The sequence below is a fragment of the Chlorocebus sabaeus genome, chromosome 10, assembly GCF_047675955.1.
Source record: "Chlorocebus sabaeus isolate Y175 chromosome 10, mChlSab1.0.hap1, whole genome shotgun sequence".
NCBI lineage: Eukaryota > Metazoa > Chordata > Mammalia > Primates > Cercopithecidae > Chlorocebus > Chlorocebus sabaeus.
This window is the reverse complement of record NC_132913.1, coordinates 40975310-40996779: the sequence shown is the minus strand read 5'-3', so window position 1 is coordinate 40996779 and position 21470 is coordinate 40975310. Positions and strand designations below refer to the sequence as shown.

The 21470-nt window shown below is 34.6% G+C and overlaps 1 pseudogene; it reads left to right on the top strand.

The window, feature by feature from the left end:
• Positions 1-1252: 1252 nt before the first annotated feature.
• LOC103217104 (dnaJ homolog subfamily A member 1 pseudogene) lies at positions 1253-2463 on the top strand (annotated as a pseudogene).
• Positions 2464-21470: the final 19007 nt, after the last annotated feature.

Here is a 21470-nt window from a genome sequence, read left to right as displayed (position 1 = left end):
CTTTCCCACATCTTCCTCTCCTCTTCTGAGACCTCCAAGTCTCTAGGAAGCTCTAAACTTTCCCACATTTTCCTGTCTTTTTCGAAGCCCTCTGATGTATTCCAACTTCTTTCTGTTACCCAGTTCCAAAGTCTCTTCCACATTTTTGGGCATCCTTATAGAAGCATCCCACTACTTCCTGGTACCAATTTACTGTATTAAGTCTGTTCTCACACTGCTAATAAAGATATATGATGGACTGGGTAATTTATAAAGGAAAGAGATTTAATTGACTCACAGTTCCACATGGCTGGGGAGGCCTCACAATCATGGCAGAAGGCAAAGGAGGAGCAAAATCATGTCTTACATGGTGGCAGGCAAGAGAGCATGTGCAGGGGAACTCCCATTTATAAAACAATCAGATCTCATGAGACTTATTCACTATCATGAGAACAGTATGCGGAAAACTGCCCCCATGATTCAATTATCTCCACCTGGCCCTGCTCTTGACACATGGGGATTATTACAATTCAAGGTGAGATTTGGGTGAAGACATAGCCAAACCATATCACTAAGATAGTTCACTAACACTAAGCCTGCCCTACAGGAATGACTAGAGGACATTCTTTAAAATGCACCAAAGACCACTAATTATTAACTTAAACATACAAAAGCAAAAAAAAATCATGGTATAAGTAATACAGAATTGTATTCAATATACTCTGATATGGTGATGTTTAAACCAATTTTATCTCAGTATGATAGTTAATAAAAATGCATCAAAACAACAATAGGTAAAATTTAATTTTCAAGGAATACAAATTATAAAATGATGTAAGTTTTGACATCAAAAACATAAAATGTAGTGGGTAGAATAAAAGTGTAGAGTTTTGTAACTCTATAAAATCAAATGCAATCAAAGTTAAATTGTTATCAGCTTGAAATAGTTTGTTATAAGTATGTTTTGTGTAAGTCTTATAACAAAAAGGCAAAAATCTATACTAGATTTTAAAAATATAAATATAAACATATAAACAATTCACTACAGAAAACCATTAAGTCACAAATGATGATGGCAATAGAGGAAGAAAAAACGTGTATAAAAAACAAGCAGAAGACAAAAGACAAGGGCTTCAGTTCACCAGGCAGAACTTTCCAGAAGACTCAGTGAGATGCAGAGAAGTGGCAGCTGCCTGAGCTTCAAAAAGCTACTACAGTCGTTTCCGCTTTCTCACACTGGCCTCATCCCCCTTACTAGCTGTAGTTGTAGAAAATGGTGAAATAAACCACTTTCCATGATTTTTTAGAGGGTCAAAGAAAGTACCACTAAGGAAGAATTGAAAAAGGCTTATAGGAAACTGGCCTTGAAGTACGACCCTGATAAAATCCAAATGGAGAGAAGTTTAAACAGATTTCTCAAGCTTACAAAATTATTTCTGATGCCAAGAAAAGGGAATTACATAACAAAGGAAGATAACAGGTAAATAAGAGGACTGAGCAAGTGGCAGTTCTGGGTCCCCTATGGACATCTTCGAGATAATTATTTATGGAGGAAGAAGAATGCAGAGAGAAAAGAGGAGTAACTTTGTTGTGCATCAGCTCTCAAAAACCTTAGAAAATGTTTGTGATGGTACAACAAGAAAATTGGCACTTCACAAGAATGTAATTTGTGACTAATGTGAAGGCAGAAATGGGGAAAAAAAGAGGAGAGAAGTATAATGTTGTCCCAATTGCCAAGTTACTGGACTGCAAATAAGAATTCATGCGACAGGGCCTGGGATGGTTCAGCATACTTAGTCTGTATGCATGCATGGAGTGCCAGGGTCATGGAGAATGAATCAGTCCTAAAGATAGATGTAAAAACTGAAATAGAAGAAAGACAGTTTGAAGGAAAAAGATTCTAGAAGTTCATGTTGACAAAGGCATGAAAGATGGCCAGAAGATAACATTTCATAGTGAAGGAGACAAAGAACCAGGATTGGAACCAGGAGATACTAAAATTGAATTAGATGAAAAGGACCATGCTGTTTTTAGTTGACAAGAAGACTAGTTTATGTCTATGGACAGACAACTGGTTAAAATATTGCGTGGTTTCCAAAAACCAATATCCACTCTTGACTACTGAACTAGTCATCACCTCTCACCCAGGTCAGATTGTCAAACATGGAGATATCAAATGTGTGCTAAATGAAGTCATGCCAATTTTTCATAGAGCATTTGAAAAGCATCACCTAATCATCAAATTCAAGGTAAACTTTCCTGAGAATGGTTTTCTCTCTCATGATAAGCTCTCTCAGTTGGGTAAACTTCTACCTGACAGGAAGGAAATAGAAGAGATTGATGAAATGGATCAAGTTAGAACTTTGATTCATATCAGGAAAGACAGCACTGTTACAATGGAGAAACAGATGTTCAGTGCCAAACTTCATAAAAGGACCAATGAGTAACACTCACTCCTGGCACTTGATGAGCAGTAGTGAGTGAGTGAGTGAGTGAAGGATTGTAATCATAATGTGTTCACTACCTGCTATTGTTTCTGTTTTAGTATTCAACTATAATGTTTTTGAAATTAAATAAGAAACAAATATAAAAGCTCAAAAAATCAGAAAACAAATTACAAAATGGTAGTAGTACGTTCTTACCTATCACTAATTACTTTGAATGTAAATGAATTAAATTGTCCAATAAAAAGACATAGAATTACTGACTTGATTTAAAAAACAAGACCCAACTATATGCTACCCAAATAGACTCAACTCACATTTCAGGCCACACATAGACTGAACGTGAGGGGATGAAAAATAATATTCTATGTAAATGAAAACCAAAAGAGAGAGACCAAGGTTAGTTACACTTAAAGCAGGCTTTAAATCAAAAACAGTAAAAAAGATAAAGAAGGTTATTACCTAATGTTTAAGGATAAATCTATCAAGAAGATGTAACAAGTGTAAATACATAATACACCCAACATTGGAACACCTAAATATACGAAGGAAATCTTAAAGGATCTGAAGGGAGATATCAAATGCAATACAATCAGAGTGAGGATTTCAGTTCCCTACTTTCAACAATGGACAAATCATTCAGACAGAAAATTAATAAGAAAACATTAGCTTTGAAATATCCTTAGACCAAATAGGTATAATAGATACATACAGAACCTTTCATTTAACAGAATACATGTTCTTTTCAAGGGAACATGGAACATTCTCCAGGATAGATTACACGTTAGGCTACAAAACAAGTCTGAACAGATTGAAGAAACTGAAAATACATCAAATATTTTTTCTAATCACAAGTGTATGCAATTATAAATCAAAAACAGAAGAAATCTTGGAAAATTCACAAATAGGTGGAAATTAAACAACATACTCTTGAACAATCAATGGGTCAAGAAAAAATCAAAAGGAACATTTTTAAAAATTTGAGACAAACAATAATGGAAGCACAACATACCAAAGCTTATGGGATACAGCAAAATCAGTTCTATATTTAAAAATCTCAAATGAAAAACTTAATGCTATACCTCAAAGAAAAGAAAAAGAAAAAAAAACAAGCCCAAAGTTAGAAGAAATAAGAAATTAAAGGTTAGAAGAGAAATAAATAAAATAGAGATTAGAAAAACAATAGAAGAAAATACAAGAAATCAAGAATTTCTTTGAGAAGATAAACATAGTCAATGAAACTTCAACTAGCATAACAAAAAAGAGAGACAATTCAAATAACTAAAATCAGAAAAAAGAGAAAAATTACAACTGATAGTATAGCTATATAAGCATCATAAGAGATTACTTTGAATAATTGTATGCCAACCAATGAATAAATTAGAAGAAATGGATAAATTTGTAGATACATACAACCTATTCAGTCTGCATCATGAGGAAATAGAAAATATATAAAAAATAACCATTAAATGGAGAATGAGTAATAAAAAGTCTCCCGTGAAGTAAATGTTCAGGATCTGATGGTTTTACTTAATTCTACCACTTAAAGGAGAACTAATATAAATCCATCTCAAACTCTTACAAAAATGAGTATTTCCAATTTTTTTTATGAGGGCAGAATCATCCTGGTACCAAAGTCAGACAAGGACATTATAAGAAAAAAAAAAATTACAGGCCAATATCCCAAATGAAAATAAATGCAAAAAAATCCTCAACAAAATGTTAGGAATATCTAATCAACAGTGTACTAAATGAATCATTTAATCATTTAATATGATCAAGTAGAATTTATCCCAGTGATGCAAGGATGATTCAACATAATCCAAATTTATAAGTGTGATACACCTCATTAATAGAATGAAGGGCAAAAACCATATGATCAATCTCATTAGAGGCAGAAAAAGCATTTGACAAAATTCAGCATCCTTTCGTGATAAAATCTCCCAATGGATTAGCTACAGAAGGAATGTAACTCAACACAATGAAAGCCATGCATGACAAGCCCACAGTTAACATTATACTTAATGATGAAAACAATGGCAACTTTTCCTATAAGATCAGGAACAAGACATAAATGTCTAATTTCACCTCTTCTATTCACTATAGTACTGCAAGTGACTACAGCGCTCCTTGCCAGAAAAATTAGGTACGAGAAAGAAATAAAATACTTCCAAATGGAAAAAGATTAAGAAAATTGTTCATGTTTGGTGATGACATGATCTTATGTATGAAAACTTAAAGACTCCACAAAAAAACTGTTAGAACTAATTAATGAATACAGTAAACTTGCAGGATAAAAAAAATCAACATGTAAAAGTCAGTAGTGTTTCTGTGCACTAACAATGAACATTCTGAAACAGAAATCAAGAAAAAAATTTCATTTACAACAGTTACTAAGAATAAAAAGTACTTAAGAATACATTTAACCAAGGATGTGAAGGATGTGCAGACTAAAATTTTCAAAACTGATGGAATTGATGACACAAGTAAATGTAAAGATATTTTATGTTCATAGGTTGGAAGAATTAATATTGTTAAAATGTCACTGTTAGCCAGGTGTGATGGTTCATGCCTGTAATTCCAGCATTTTGGGAGGCGGAGATAGGCAGATCACTTGAGGACAGGAGTTCGAGACCAGCCTTGCCAACATACTAAACCCCGTCTCTACTAAAAATACAAAAAATTAGCTGGGTACAGTGGCACAGGCCTGTAATCCCAGCTACTTGGGAGGCTGAGGCATGAGAATTGCTTGAACCTGGGAGGCAAAGGTTGCAGTGAGCCAAGATCATGCCATTGCACTCCAGCCTGGGTGACAAACTGAGACTCTGTCTCAGTAGATAAATAAATAAACAAACTGTCCCTATTTCCCAAAGTGATCTACATATTGAATGAAAATTCTACCAAAATGTAAATTCATTTTTCACAGAAATGGAAAAATAACTAAAATTTATATAAAACCACAAAAAAGCACAAATTTCCAAGATAATCTTGCATGCCGAAACAAACAAAGCTGGAGGCATTACACTATCTGAATTCAAAATATATTACAAAATGATAGTAATTAAAACAGCATGGTACTGGCATAAGAATAGACACATCCATCAACCAATGGACAGAATAGAGAGCCAAAAAAGAAAAAGAAAAAAAAATTCATTTACTGCCAACTGATTTTTGATAAAATTGTCTAAAACACAATATAGAGAAAAGCCTCTTCAATAAAGGAAATGGGGAAATTTGGATATTCACATGCAGAAGAATAAAACTGAACCCTCATCTCATGCCATATACAAAAATTGACTCAAAATGGGTTAAAAACTGATGTAAAAAGTGCAACTGTAAAACTACTAAAAGAGAAAAAGAACACGGGAAAACTATACAATAATTGTCTAGACAATTTTTTTTTAATTTGACCATGATAGCTCAGGGAACAAAACCAAAAATAGAGAAATAGAATTATATCACACTTAAAACTTATATAGGGTAAAGAAAAAAATTAACAGAATGAAGACAAGCCTATGAATTGAGAGAAAAATATCTGCAAACCATACATCTAATAAGGAGTTAATATTCAAAATATATATGAAATGCAAACAATTCAACAGAAAGCAAACAAATAACCTGATTTTAAAAATGGGCAAATGATCAGAGCAGATATTTTCTAAAAAGAAGACATTCAAATGGCCGACAGATACATTTAAAAAATGTTCAGCATCTCTAATCATTGGGGAAATGCCTATTAAAACCACAATGAGGTATGTCCTTACACTTATAAGGATAGCTATTATCAAAAAGATGAAAGATAACAAGTGTCGGGGAGGGTGTGGAGAAAGAGAACCCTACTATACTATTTTTGGGAATGTTATTTGGTACAACCATTGGTGAACACTGTATGGAGGAGGTTCCTCAAAAAAGTAAAAATACAATTTCAGCAGTATATCTAAAGGATTTGAAATCAATATGTCAAGGAGATGCCTGCACTTCCATGTTTATTGTAGCTTTATTTATAATTGTCAAGTTTTGGAATAAACCTTAATCAGTCAAGTAATGGACAGAAAATGTAGTATACACACAGAATAAAATTCTATTCAGCCTTTACAAAGAGGGAAATTATATCATTTGCAACAACATATATGAGCATGGAGGACATTACGCTAAGTAAAATAAGCCAGCTATAAAAAGACAAACGCCACATGTTCTTGTATGTGGAAGCTAAGAAGCTAACATGGAAGAAAGCAGAACTGTGGTTACCAGAAACCAGCGACTGTGGGGGAGGGTGATAGGTGGATGTTGATAAAATAGTACAGTGTTTCATTTAGACAAGAGAAATAAATAAGTTTTTGAAGTGATGGTTATGTTAATTAGCTCAATTCAATCATTCCACATTGTATACAGATATTATAGCATCACTTTGTATTCCATAAATGCATACAATTATAATTTGTCAATAGCTAACAAAAATAAATAAATTTTCTTTAAAAAATACTGTCTAAAAAAGGAAGAGAGTCTACATTTGTGACACAAGTGTTTAGTGGGTGAAAAGTATACTGGCTGGATGAGAAAACAAACAAACAAAAACATCTGAAAAAAACAGAATAGAAAAAAAAGCCTAGAGAACTGGAACAGGTAGTTTACATTTTGGCCAAGGAAAGCCCAGCTGTAGTTCCTGAAGATATAGAACTGATAAATTTCACTGAGAATTTTGAAGATACTAGTTTGGAATGGAAAGGCTAGTCAATGGTACATTCTAAAATGGTAAACCTGGAAAGAAGAAAGGATGTTGAAATACACACCAAAAAAAAAAAAAAAAAAAAAAAAAAAAAAAAAAAAAGTTTCTCATAATTAGAAGATAAAGGCACTTGTGCCCAACATGAGTGGGAATAAAATAAGGTATTTAAAGCAAGTTTCATCTGCTTTTTTTTAAGAGCAATCTTAACATGTGATTTAAAAGCAAAAATCCAGTTTAAATCAATTGAACTGATAAAATGTGAGTTATTGGTCTTATGAAGTTCTACTACAAGGATACAAAAGTAAACTGAAATCTACGTTTGATTTTATAAAATAGCTATGGCAACTAGTTCTGTCTCCTTTAAATAGTTCATTTAGCAGAGCAATGCACAATTTATAAGCACTTATATTCACATATTTATTTACTTGGTTTATAAATATGTTTTCTTTGTCACCAAAGCATTTTTCTCTTTTTAATCTAAATAAGGTAAAATACTTATTTTCATAATTGGCTTTTCCATAAAAGATATCAAATTGATCCTAGTATAGTATTCATAAATGTGATCTTATACATAATTGCCCTCTGAAGACAATATTTTTTATTTGCGTGCTTAAATGCTATTTATTTTCCAATCAAATCAGAGAAAGTAAGAAAGACAGAATGTATACTTACCAAACTTCTTCAATTGTACTATATAATCTTATCAATTATTTTTACCTTATAGATGAAACACTTTTGTAGGAATATATTTTTCCAATAGCCTACTTAATGGCATTATTTGTTGAAAATGTTGCCGAGAATGACAGAAGTAACTTCTTGCAAAATCAATATGGCATACACATTAATCAGGAATAATCACTGAAGACTACAGAAAATGTCCATTACTTTTTGCCTGGTGAGGAGGGTATGTTCAAGATAAAGATTTGGGTACTTATCGTAACAATAATTTGGAGGACTATTAAGTATGTTGAAGGAGATATTTTAAATAACCAACCACAATAATGTAGTCTAGTTAAAGAAAAAATAAAATACACAACAAAAGAAACAATTAACAGAGTGAAGAGACAAACAAGATTCAGGAAAAATTTCTGAAAGCCATGCATCAGATAAGGGGTTAATATACAAAATATATAAGTATCTCAAAACACTCTATAGAAAGAAAACAACATAATTTAAAACTGGACAAGGGAGCTGAATAGGTATTTTTCAAAAAAAAAAAAAAAACATACAAGTGGTCAATAGATAAATTTAAAAATGCTCAGCATCACTACTTATTAGAGAAATGCCCATTGAAACCACAAGTTATTATCTAGTACCTGTCAGAATGGGTATTTTGAAAAAGATGAAAGATAACAGTGTTGGCCAGGATGTGGACAAATGGGAAATTGATTACTCAGTTGATAGGAATACAAATTAGTACAGCCATTATGGAAAACTGTATAGAGTTCCTCAAAAAACTAAAAATGAAGGAGAGGGATGGAGCGAGATGGCAGAAGAGAAACCTCTCCTGATCATCTCAACCACAAGGATACCAATTTAACAACTGTCTACACTAAAAACAAACACACACAAACAAACAAAACCTTTATAAGAACAAAAAGTCAGATGAGCAATCACAGTACTACTTGGTTTTAACTTCATATAACTGAAAGAGGTACTGAAGAGGTAGAGAAAACAGTCTCAAATTATAGACACCACTCCTCCCTCATCCTCTGGCAGCAGCAGTGTGGTGTGGAGTGTTTCTGCACAATAGAGAGAGGGATAGTGCAGCAATTTTGAGGCATTGAACACAGTGCTACCCTGTTATAAAAGAAAGCAAAACTGGACCAAACTCAGCTGGCATCCATCCATGCAGGGAGCATTTAAGCATTTAAACAAGCCCTAGACAGAGGAAAATTGCCAATTCCAGCAGGCAAAATTTGACTTCCTGAAAGCCTTGCCACTGTGGGCTAACCCTCTCCTCTGGGGCTCTGATAAACTTGAAAGGCAGCTTAGACAACAAGGATTACAACTTTTAAGTGAGTCCCAGTGTTGAACTGGGCCTAGAGCTAGAGGACTCGGGGGCACACAAACTACTAAGACACCAGCTAGGAAAGTAAGGCAGTGCTGACATCATCCCTCCTCTAACCCCAGGCTGCACAGCTCACAGCTCCAAAACAGACTCCTTCCTACTGCTTGAGCAGAGCAGCAGGAAGAGTGAGGGGACTGTCTTGGACTTTGGATACCAACTCAGCCACAGCAGGATAGGCACTGGTCAAGAGTTGCAAGGCCGCCATTTCAGGCCCTAGTTCCTGTGCAACATTTCTAGACACTCTGGGCCAGAAGGGAACACAGTGTCTTGAAGGGAAAGATCCAGTCCTGGTAGGATTCATCACTTGCAAACTGAAGAGCCCTGGGGCTCTGAATAACCAGCAATAATACCCAGGTACTACATTGAGGGTCAGAGACTTGCTGGTTTCAGATGAGACTGAGCACATTCCCAGCTGCGCTGGCTTTGATGTGAGACTCCAGCTTGAGAAAAGCAGAGGGAATAGTGAAAGAGACTTTGTCTTGCACCTTAGGTACTACCCTGGCCACAAGTCGGTAGATACCAAGTTGGCTCTTGGGATCTGTGATTCCAGGACTTCGCATTGAATGGCATTTCTGAATCTGCACTGGGCCAGAGGGGAGTCCACTGCCCTGAAGGGAGTGTCCCAGCCACCAGCATTTACCACAAGCTGACTGAAGAGCCCTTGGCCCTGAAGGAAACATTGATGGTAGTCTTACAGTGGAACTGTGGTGTCATAGGCCATGAGGTGACTCTCCTCTGTTTTTAGAAAAGGGAGAGAAGTCTGGGAAATGCTGTCTCTTGTAGTTTGCATACAAGTTCAGCTGCAGTAAAATAGAATGCCAAATACATGTTTAAGGTTTTTGACTCTAGTCCCTAACTACTGGATGACACCTCTAAACCTGCCTGGGTCCTGCAGGACCTCATAGCCCTAAAGGGAAGGAAACAGGCATGGTAGGCTTTGCCACCTACTGACTGTAGAGCCTCATGACCTTGAGTGAACATAGGCGGTAGCCAGGAAGTGGTTACAGCAAGCCTTAGGCAAGACCCAGTCCTATTGGTAATGGCCACAGGGGTGCTCATGTCAGTCCACCCCCCAGGATCAGGTGGGTCAGAACAGAGGGAGAGGGAGAGACTCCATTTGTTTGAGAGAAGGTAAGGGAAGAAAACAAGAATCTCTGCCTGGTAATCCAGAAAATTCTCCTGGGTCTAGTCCAAGACTATCAAGGTAGGACCTCAGTGCATCTACAAGAATCACAGTGTTACTGGGCTTTGGATACACCATAAAACAGATACATCTTAGGTCACAAAACTCAAGTCATTTCAAATATCTGGAAAGCTTTCCCAAGATGAACAGGTACAAACAAGCCCAGGCTGTGAAGACTACGATAAACACCTAACTCTTCAATGCCCAGTCACAGATGAACATCTATAAGTATCAAGACCATCCAGGAAAACATGACCTCACCAAATAAACTAAATATAGCAACAGCCACCAATCCTGGAGAAACAGAATTATGTGACCTATTGTATAGGTAATTCAAGATACTTGTGTTGAGGAAACTTAAAGAAATTCAGGACAACAAAAAAGAAATTCAGGATTCTTTCAGATACATTTAAAAAGGAGATTGAAATAATTAACAAGAAACAAGCAGAAATTCAGGAGCTGAAAAATGCAACTGGCATACTGAAGAATGCATCAGAGTCCTTTAATAGTAGAATTGATAAAGCAGAAGAATTAATGAGCTTGAAGACAGGTTATTTGAAAATACACAAAGGAATTCAAAGGAAAAATAATAAAAAACAATGAAATATGCCTATAAGATCTAGAAAGTAGCCTCAAAAGGCAAATCTAAGAGTTATTTGCCTTAAAGAGGAGGCAGAGAAAGAGATAGAGGTACAAAGTTTGTTCCAGTGTATGATAACAAAGGACCCAAACTTAGAGAAAGATACCAAAATCCTAGTACGAGAAAGTTATAGACACCAGATTTCACCCAACGAAGACTAACTGAAAGCATTTAATAATCAAACTCCCAAAAATAAAGTATAAAGAGAAGATTCTAAAAATAGCAAGAGAAAAGAAACAAATAACATACAATGAGGATCCAATATGTGTGGCAACAGACTTTTCAGTGGAAACCTTACTGGCCAGAAGAGACAGAGTGGCATGATATATTTAAGTTGCTGAAGGGAAAAAGATCTTTTACCCTACAATTGTATATCTGATGAAAATATTTTTAAAATATGAAAGAGAAGTAAAAACTTTCCCAGACAAACAAAACCTGAGGGATTTCATCAACACCAGACCTGCCTGTAAGAAATGTTACAGGTATTACTTTAATCATAAAGAAAAGGACATTAATGAACAATAAGTAGTTACCTAAAGGGACAAAACTCACTGGTAATAGCAAGTACACACACACACACACACATACACACACACAGAAATTATAATACAGTAACTGTGGTGTGTAAACTACTCTTATCCTAAGTAGAAAGACTAAATGATGAACCAATCAAGAATAATAATTGTAACATCTTGTCAAGACACAACTGTAAAATAAGATATGAATAGAAATAATAATTTAAAAGCAAGGGGATGAAGTTAAGGCATAGAGTTTTTATTAGTTGTTTGTTTTTTATCCAAATAGTGTTAAACTGTTATGTGGTTAAAATAATGGGTTATAAGACAGTATGTACAAGCCTTGACATGACCTGAAACCAAAAAACATACAATGAATACAGAAAAAATGAAAAGCAGGAGAGAAAACTATGTCACCAGAGAAAATCACCTCTACTAAAAAAAAGACAGGAAGGAAAGAAAGAAGGAAAAGAAAATCACATGACAACCAGAAAACAAATTAAAAAAATGGCAGGAGTAAGTTCTTACATATACATAATAACATTGAATGTAAGTGGACTAAACTTTCCAATCAAAAGATATCAACTAGCTGAGCGAATAAAAGAAAACAAGACCCATTGATCTGTTGCCTACAGTAAACACACTTTACATGAAAAGACACACACAGACTAAAAGTAAAGGGATGGAAAAAGATATTCCATGCCAATAGAAACTAAAAAAGAACAGAAGTAGCTATACTTATGTCAGATTTCAAGACAAAATTGTAAGAAGAGACAAAGAAGGTCACTATATAATGATAATAGGGTCAATTCAGCAAAAGGATATAACAATTTTTAATATATATGCACCCAACATGGGAACACATAGATATACAAAGCAAATATTACTAAAGCTAAAGAGAGAGATAGGCCCTGGTACAATAATAGTTGGAGACTTCAACACCCCATACTCAACACTGGATAAATCTTCCAAACAGAACATCAGGAAAAAAAAAAAGAAAAATGAGACTTAAACTGCATTAGAGACCAAATAGATCTAATAGATATTTACAGAACATTTCATCCAACAGCTGCACAATATGCATTCTTTTCCTCAGCACAAGGATCATTTTCAAGGATAGACCATATGTTAGGTCACAAAAGAAGTCCTAAAACACACAAAAAAATTGAAATAATATCAAGCATTTTCTCTAACCGCCATGGAATAAAACTAGCAATTAATAACAATAGGAGTTTTGGAAATGATACAAATACATTGAAATTAGACTATATGCTCCTGAATGACCAGTGGGTCAATGAAGAAATTAAGAAGGAAACTAAAAAATGTCTTGAAATAAATGACAATGGAAACAAAACATACCAAAACTTACGGGATACAGCAAAAGCAGTACTCAGAGTGAAGCTTATAGCTTTAGGTGCCTACAACAAATAAGATTAAAAACCTCAAATAACACCTAATTCTAAAACTTAAAGAACTATAAAAGCAAGAGCAAACCAAACCCAAAATTAGAAGAAAATAAATAATAAAGATCAGAGCGGAAATAAATGATATCGAAATAAAAAACAAAAAAAAATCAATGAAACAAAAAGTTGTTTTTTAAAAAATTAAACAAAACTGACAAACTTTAGCCAAAGAAAAAAATGAAAAAATGTCCAAATAAATAAAATCAGAAATGAAAATGGAGATGTTACAACTGCTATCCCAGAAATTCAAAGGATTATTTGTGGCCTCTATGAGCAACCTAAGTCCACAAAGTGAAAAATCTAGAAGAAATAGTAAAATTCCTAGACACATACAACCTACAAAGACTGAACCATAAAAAAAAATCCAAAATGTGAACACACCAATAACAAGTAACAATATCAAAATGTAATAAAAATTCTCCCAGTAAACAAAAGCCCAGGACTTAGTTTCAATGCTGAAATTCTATGAAACATTTAAAGAAAAACAAATACTAGTCCTACTTAAATTATTCCAAAATATAGAGGAGGACAGAGCACTTTAAAACTCATTCTATTAGACCAGTATTACCGTGATGTCAAAACCAGACAAACACACACCAAAAAAAGAAAACTACAGGCCAATATCTCTAGTGAATATTGATGCAAAAGTCCTGAAGAAAACACTAGCAAACCAATTCATCAATACATTAGAAAGATCTTCCATCATGAACAAGGGGGATTATTCCTGTAATGCAAAGATGATTCAACATATGCAAATCAATCAATGTGATACATTGTATCAAGTGAATGAAGGATAAAAATCATATGATTCTTTCATTGATCATTAAAAGCATTTGATAAAATTCAACTTCCTTTCATGATAAAATTCCCTAAATAAAAAACTAAAGATAGAAGGAACATATCTCAACATAAAAGCCATATATAACAGGCCCACAGCTAGTATCATACTAAACGGGGAAAAACTGAAAGTCTTTCCTCTAAGATCTGGGACATGACGAGAATGCAGTTTCACCATTCTTATTCAGTGTAGTGTTGATTGTCCTAGCTAAAGCAATCAGATAAAAGAAATAAAGGGCATCCAAACTGCAATGGACAAAGTACAATTATCCTTGTTTGCAGATGATATGATCTTATATTTGGAAAAATCTAAAGATGTCACAAAAAAAGCATTAGAACTGAAAAACTTGCCAAAGTTGCCAGATACAAAATCAACATACAAAAATAAGTAGTATTTCTATATGCCAACAGTGAACAATCTGAAAAAGAAATAAAAAAGGAATCCCATTTACAATAGCCACATATAAAGTTAAATACCTAGCAATTAACTTAACCAAAGAAGTGAAAAATCTCTATAATGAAAAGTATAAAACACAGAAGAAAGAAATTGAAGAGGATAGCAAAAAATGAAAATATGTTCCATGTTCATGGATTGGAAGAATCAATATTGTTAAAATGTCCATACTATGCAAAGAAATCAACAAATTCAATACAACCTCTTTCAAAATATCAAGGACATTCTTCAAAGTAGAAAAAGCAAATGCCAAAATTTATATGAAACCATAAAAGACTCAGAATAATTTGAGTAAATGCAATCCTGAGCAAAAAGAACAAAACTGGAGGAATTATATTACCTGACTTCAAATTATGCTACAGAGTTATAGTCATCAACACAGTGTGGTACTGTCATGAAAACAGACACATAGACCAATGGAGCATAATAGACAACTCAGAAAAAAAATGAATACACCCTACAATCAACTCATTTTTGACCAAGATGTCAAGAACATAAACTAGGGAAAAGTCAGTCTCTTCAATAAATAATGCTATGAAAACTGGATATTCATATGCAGAAGAATGAAACTAGAATTCTCCCCTTCACCATATACAAAAATCAAATCAAAATGAATTACAGCCTTAAGTCTAAGCCTCAAACAATGAAGCTACTACAACAAAACCCTGGGGAGAATATCCAGGACATTGGTCTAGGCAAATGTTCCCTTCTTTTTCTTTTCTTTTTTTCAGGTATCATTATAATAAGGGTGGAAAAAGTTTCTTGAGTAATGCCTCACAAGCACAGGCAATCAAAACATAAATGGACAAATGGGATCATATCAAGTTAAAAAGCTTCTGTACAGCAGGGGATACAATCAACAAAGTGAAGAGACAATTCACAAAATGGAAGAAAATATTTGCAAACTAGTCATCTGACAAGGGATTAATAACCAGAGTATGTAAGGAGCTCAAACAACTCTATAGAAAAAAATCTAATAATCCAATAAAAAATTGGCAAAATATTTGAATAGACATTTCTCAAAAGAAGACATACAAATATCATATTGGCATAGAAAAAGGTACTTATCATTGATTATCAGAGAAATGCAAATCAAAACTATAATGAGATATCATCTCACCTCAGTTAAAATGATCTGTCCAAAAGACATATAATAACAAATGTTGGTGAGGATATGGATAAAAGGGAACCCTTGTACACTTTTGGTGAGAATATAAATTATTACATCTACTATGGAAAACAATTTGGAGATTCCTAAAGAAACTAAAACTGTATCTACTATATGATCCAGCAATACCACTGCTGGGTATGAGCAACTTTGCATACATTTAATAAACATTTTGAAAGTTGCTCACACAAGTTCTAAAGAATGAAAACTAGTTCTTTGAGGAATCTCCAAATTCATAATAGTGTTGAATCAGAAACCACTCAGATGTTCCTTAGGATAAATGAACTATGGAATATATACCAAATGAAATATTACACAACAAGATTAAATTGCCATTACTTTTAATGGCAAAAACCACAATTACTTTTGCACTAAACTAATATTTTATATATACTTATAATGTATATACCCAAAAGAAAGTAAATCAGTATATCAAAAAGATATCTGCATTCCCATGTTTATTGCAGCACTATTTACATTAGCTAGGATTTGGAAGCAATCTAAGTGCCTAACAACAGATACATAGATGCAATGGTACATACATAAAATGGAACACTATTCAGCCACAAAAAGAGTGAGATCCTGTCATTTGCAACAACATAGACGGAACTGGTGATCATTATGTTAAGTGACATAAGCCAGGCACAGAAAGACAAACATGCCATGTTCTCACTTATTTGTGGGATCTAATAGCCAAAACATTGGGTAAGATGCAGTGGCTTACGCCTGTAATCCCAGCACTTTGGGAGGCTGAGGCAGGAAATGACCTGAGGTCCGGCGTTGAAGACCAGCCTGACCAACATAGTGAAACCCTGTCTCTACTAAAAACACAAAAATTAGCTGGGCATGGTGGCGCACACCTGTAATCCCAGCTTCTAGCGCTTGTGAGGCAGAAGAATTGCCTGAACCCAGAAGGTGGAGGTTGCAGTGACCCAAGATTGCTCCACTGCACTCCAGCCTGGATGAGAGTGAGACTATATCTCAAAAAATAAAAAAATTTAAAAAATTTTAAAAATGCACTTTTGGAGATTTGAGAATAGAAGAATGATTACTAGAGGCTGGGAAGGGTAGTGGGGGCTTCAGGGGGTGGGATGTGGCAAAAGTTAATGGGTACAAAAAAAATAGAAGGAATGAATATGACCTACTATTTGATAGTAAAACAAGTTGACTATAGTCAATGATAATTGTACATTTTAAAATCACTATAGGAATGTAATTGGATAGTTTGTAATACAAAGGATAAAGGCTTGAGCAGATGGATACCCCATTCTCCATGATGTGATTATTTCACATTTCATGCTTGTATCAAAACATCTCATGTATCCCATAAATATATACACTTACTATGAACCCACAAAGATTAAAAATTTTAAAAATTACAAAAAAATTAAAAGGCAACCCAGAAAGCTGGAGAAGATATTCGTGCCACAAATAATCAACAAAGGACTCACATCAAATACATAAAAGACTCAAAACCAATTTTAAAAAACAACAGGCAGCCAAACAGAAAAATGAACAAAAGGCTTGAGCAAATATTTTTAAAGAAATTATATCCAAATATTTAATAAACATATTGAAAGTTGCTCAGTTTCATCAGCCATTAGAGAAATGAAAGTTTTCAGTCCTCAGGCTCTAGAATGGCTAAAATTGTAATAACTGAAAGTAATAAATATTGGCAAGGATACAGAATAACTTAAACTCTCAAGACCTGCTTATTTGGCAGCTTCCACTAAAATTTAACATAAGTATAACCTATGGTCCAGAAATTTCACTGCACCCAATAGAAATACATGAGTTCTCCAAAAGCCATGTACTAAAATGTTCATAGCAGCACCATTCAGAATAGTGCCGAATCAGAAACCATCCAGATATTCATTACTGTAAATGAACTGTGGAAAATATACCAAATAAAATATTATACAACAAGATTAAATGAACTATGAATCTCTTTAATACTACGGGTGAATTTTAAAACAATATTGGGAGAAATATTTGGACACACTATACGATTCAATAATTGCATACATGTCTACATATATATTTCACAATAAAACCATTAATATTTCACAAAAAAACCAATCCATTAGCTAACTAATCCATGATACCACAAATTAAGATAGTGGTAACCTTTGGGAGGTATATACTTACTAGGGGCTGGTATTATTTGGTATTTTTGTTTTTAAAAAATAATTTTAGCTCTGGTTATATAGGTGTGTTCAGGTTTGGGAAATATATTGAACTGTACACTTATGATATTTGCACTGCTATGCATGTATATCACAATTCAATGAGTAGAAAATGTCATTTATACAATGAGTATATCAAGAAATTTTACTTTTATTCAGTGAAGCATAGCATATCACTATTGTAAGGCAGGTATATACATCTTAAAAAATGTACTTTCTATTACATTCTAGGAAACCAGCACCATATTATGACCATGTATCATAAGTAGCAGTTTCAGGTTTTCTATGTTAATAACAGCTCTGATGAAATATTTAAACTGCAATATACAGAACAGTAGCTTCAGGCAAAGCCTGGTGGCTCAAGCCTGTAATCCCAGCACTTAGGGAGGCTGAGGTGGAACAATCACTGATTATCCAGGAAGTCCAGGCTACAGTGAGCCATGTTTGCCCCACTGCACTCCAGCCCGGGTGACAGAGTGTGACCATGTTTCAAAAAACAAACAACAAACCAAAAATAGGAGCTTCAAACAAACAAATAATTGTGATATTTTGGCCTATATTAACCTATGCTTAATATTTGAAGTTTAATGTTAAATAAACTTTTGCTTAATAAGAATGAATCCAAACTAGAATTTCAGGCTCAATCAATCATTTGAGAATTTCTTTCAGTGAATTTAGAAATGGAAATTGCAGAAATAATAAAAATTACCTGCCGAGAACAAGAGGAAAAAAAACTTTTGCACAATTTTTTTTTTTTATCCATTCACCTGTTGATGGGCACTTAGGTTGTTTCCATATTTGGTTATTTTGAATAGTGTTGCAATAAACATGGGAGTATAGACATCTATTCAATATACTGATTTTCTTTCTTTTGGCTATATACCCAGCAATGAGATTGCTGGATCATATGGTAACTCAATTTTTAGTTGTTTTGAGAAACCTCCAAACTGTTCTCTATAGTGGTTGTACTAATTTACATATTGTCCAAAATTCCAGTCTCACAGTTCCTTTGCAAAGCTGTATAAAGCCCCCTTATATGCTAGTTGTAGGAAATATAGTTATTAAACGAGATTCCCAAACTATAACCTGTGAAAATTGCAGATTGTTTACTTGTATTGATTCGACTTTTAATTGGCAGCACAGTATTCTGCTAGTGAGAGCAAGAGAAGGCGTGTGGATCCCTGTGTCCAGGGACTGACCGTGGGAGGTTTCACCATCTGTCCATATTTTGACTGAAGTATTAAAAGACATTTTAAATGGATCCAAAAGATTCATTTTTACTTTAATTGCAGTGATTATGGGATTAATTGCAGTCACAGCTACGGCCGCCGTGGCAGGAGTTGCATTGCACCCTTCTTTTCAGACAGTAAACTTTGTTAATGATTGGCAAAAGATTTCTACAAGATTGTGGAATTCATAATCTGGTATTGATCAAAAATTGGAAATTAAATTAATGATCTTAGACAAACTGTCATTTGGATGTGAGATAGGCTTATGAGCTTAGAACATCATTTCCAGTTACAGTGTGACTGGAATGCATCAGATTTTTGTATTAAATCCTGAGTTTATACTGAGTCTGAGCACCAGTGGGACATGGTTAGATGCCATCTACAGGGAAGAGAAGATAATCTCACTTTAGACATTTCCAAATTAAAAGAACAAATTTTCGAAGCATCAAAAGCCCATTAAAATTTGGTGCCAGGAACTGAGGCAATAGCAGGAGTTGCTTACGGTCTCACAAATCTTAATCCTGTCACTTGTGTTAAGACCATTGGAAGTACTACTATTGTAAATTTCATATTAATCCTTGTGTGCCTGTTCTGTCTGTTGTTAGTCTGCAGGTGTACCCAGCAGCTCCGAAGAGACAGCGACCATCGAGAACGGGCCATGATGACGTTGGCAATTTTGTCGAAAAGAAAAGGGGGAATGTGGGGAAAAGAAAGAGAGATCAGACTGTTACTGTGTCTATGTAGAAAGAAGTAGACATAAAAGACTCCATTTTGTTCTGTACTAAGAGAAATTCTTCTGCCTTGAGATGCTGTTAATCTGTAACCCTAGCCCCAACCCTGTGCTCCCAGAGACGTGTGCTGTGTTGACTCAAGGTTTAATGGATTTAGGGCTATGGAGGATATGCTTTGTTAAAAAAGTGCTTGGAGGCAGTTTGCTTGTTAAAAGTCATGCCATTCTCTAATCTCAAGTACCCAGGGACACAATACACTGTGGAAGGCCGCAGGCACCTCTGCCTAGGAAAGCCAGGTATTGTCCAAGGTTCTCCCCATGCGATAGCCTGAGCTACGGCCTCCTGGGAAGGGAAAGACCTGAGCGTCTCCCAGCTCTACACTCCTAAAGGGTTTGTGCTGAAGAGGATTAGTGAAAGAGGAAGGCCTCTTTGCAGTTGAGATAAGAGGAAGGCATCTGTCTCCTGCTCCTCCCTGGGCAATGGAATGTCTCGGTGTAAAACCCGATTGTATGTTCTATTAACTGAGATAGGAGAAAACCACCTTAGGACTGGAGGTGAGACATGCTAGCGGCAATACTGCTCTTCAATGCATGGAGATGTTTGAGATGTTTGCATACCTGCATATCAAGGCGCAGCACCTTTCCTTAAACTGATTTATGACACAGAGATCTTTGTTCACATGTTTTCCTGCTGAACCTCTCCCTACTATTACCCTATTGTCCTGCCACATCCCACTCTCTGAGACAGTAGAGATAATGATCAATAAATACTGAGGGAACTCAGAGACCAGTGCCAGCGTGGGTCCTCCATATGCTGAGTGCTGGTCCCCTGGGATCACTTTTCTTTCTCTATTAAAAACAAACTGTACATATACATAATGGATTGGAGTACTCTTCAGCCATAAAAATGAATATAATCCTGTTATTCACAGCAACATAGATGGAACTGGAGGTCATGATGCTAAGTGAAATAAGCCAGGCATAGGAAGACAGACATGGCATATTCTTACTTATTTGTGGGATCTAAAAACCAAAGGAATTGAACTCATGGAGATAGAGAGTAGAAAGATGCTTACCAGAGGCTGGAAAGGGTCATGGAGTGTTGTAGGGGTGGGAGGTGGGGAAGGTTAATGGGTACGAAAAATAGAAAGAATGACTAAGATTTACTATTTGATTGCAAAACAGGGTGACTATAGTCAATAACTTAATTGTACATTTTGGAATAACTAAAATAATTGAATTGAATATTTTGAAACACAAAGGGTCAATATTTGAAGAGATGGATACCCCCTTTTCTATGGTGTGATTATTATCTTTGCATGCCTGTATCAAAACCTCTTATGTACCTCATAAATATATACCTCTACAATATATCCGCAAAAAATAAAAATAGATAAATAAATCAAAAGCTTCAAAAAAAGTGCCCTTGAAATAAAGTAGGTTCAAAATAAAAAATTAAAATTGAAATAAAAAAAACTAAAATAAAATTATATAATTAAGGAACCCCACTCCTGAGTATTAATCAGCAACTAAGATGTATTAAGTACTTATATTCCCTGGTAATTAGGAATCAAGAAATACCAAGAAATGAAGAAAATAAACATAGATTATATGCAAAACCATTGTGTCAAAAATAGATTTAAAAACTGTAGGAATCAGAGTATAATTTTACATAACAGCAATTGAAGAAAAATCTCTTAAAGAGCAGAGGAAAAGACAGATATGAAAGGTTTAGAGAGGAGCTAATAGAATGGAAAAGCAAAGCATATTAATATATGGATAGTTGATATGACTGAAGAAGAAAATTGAAATAATGAAATAGAAAAGTATATTTGATAGAAAATA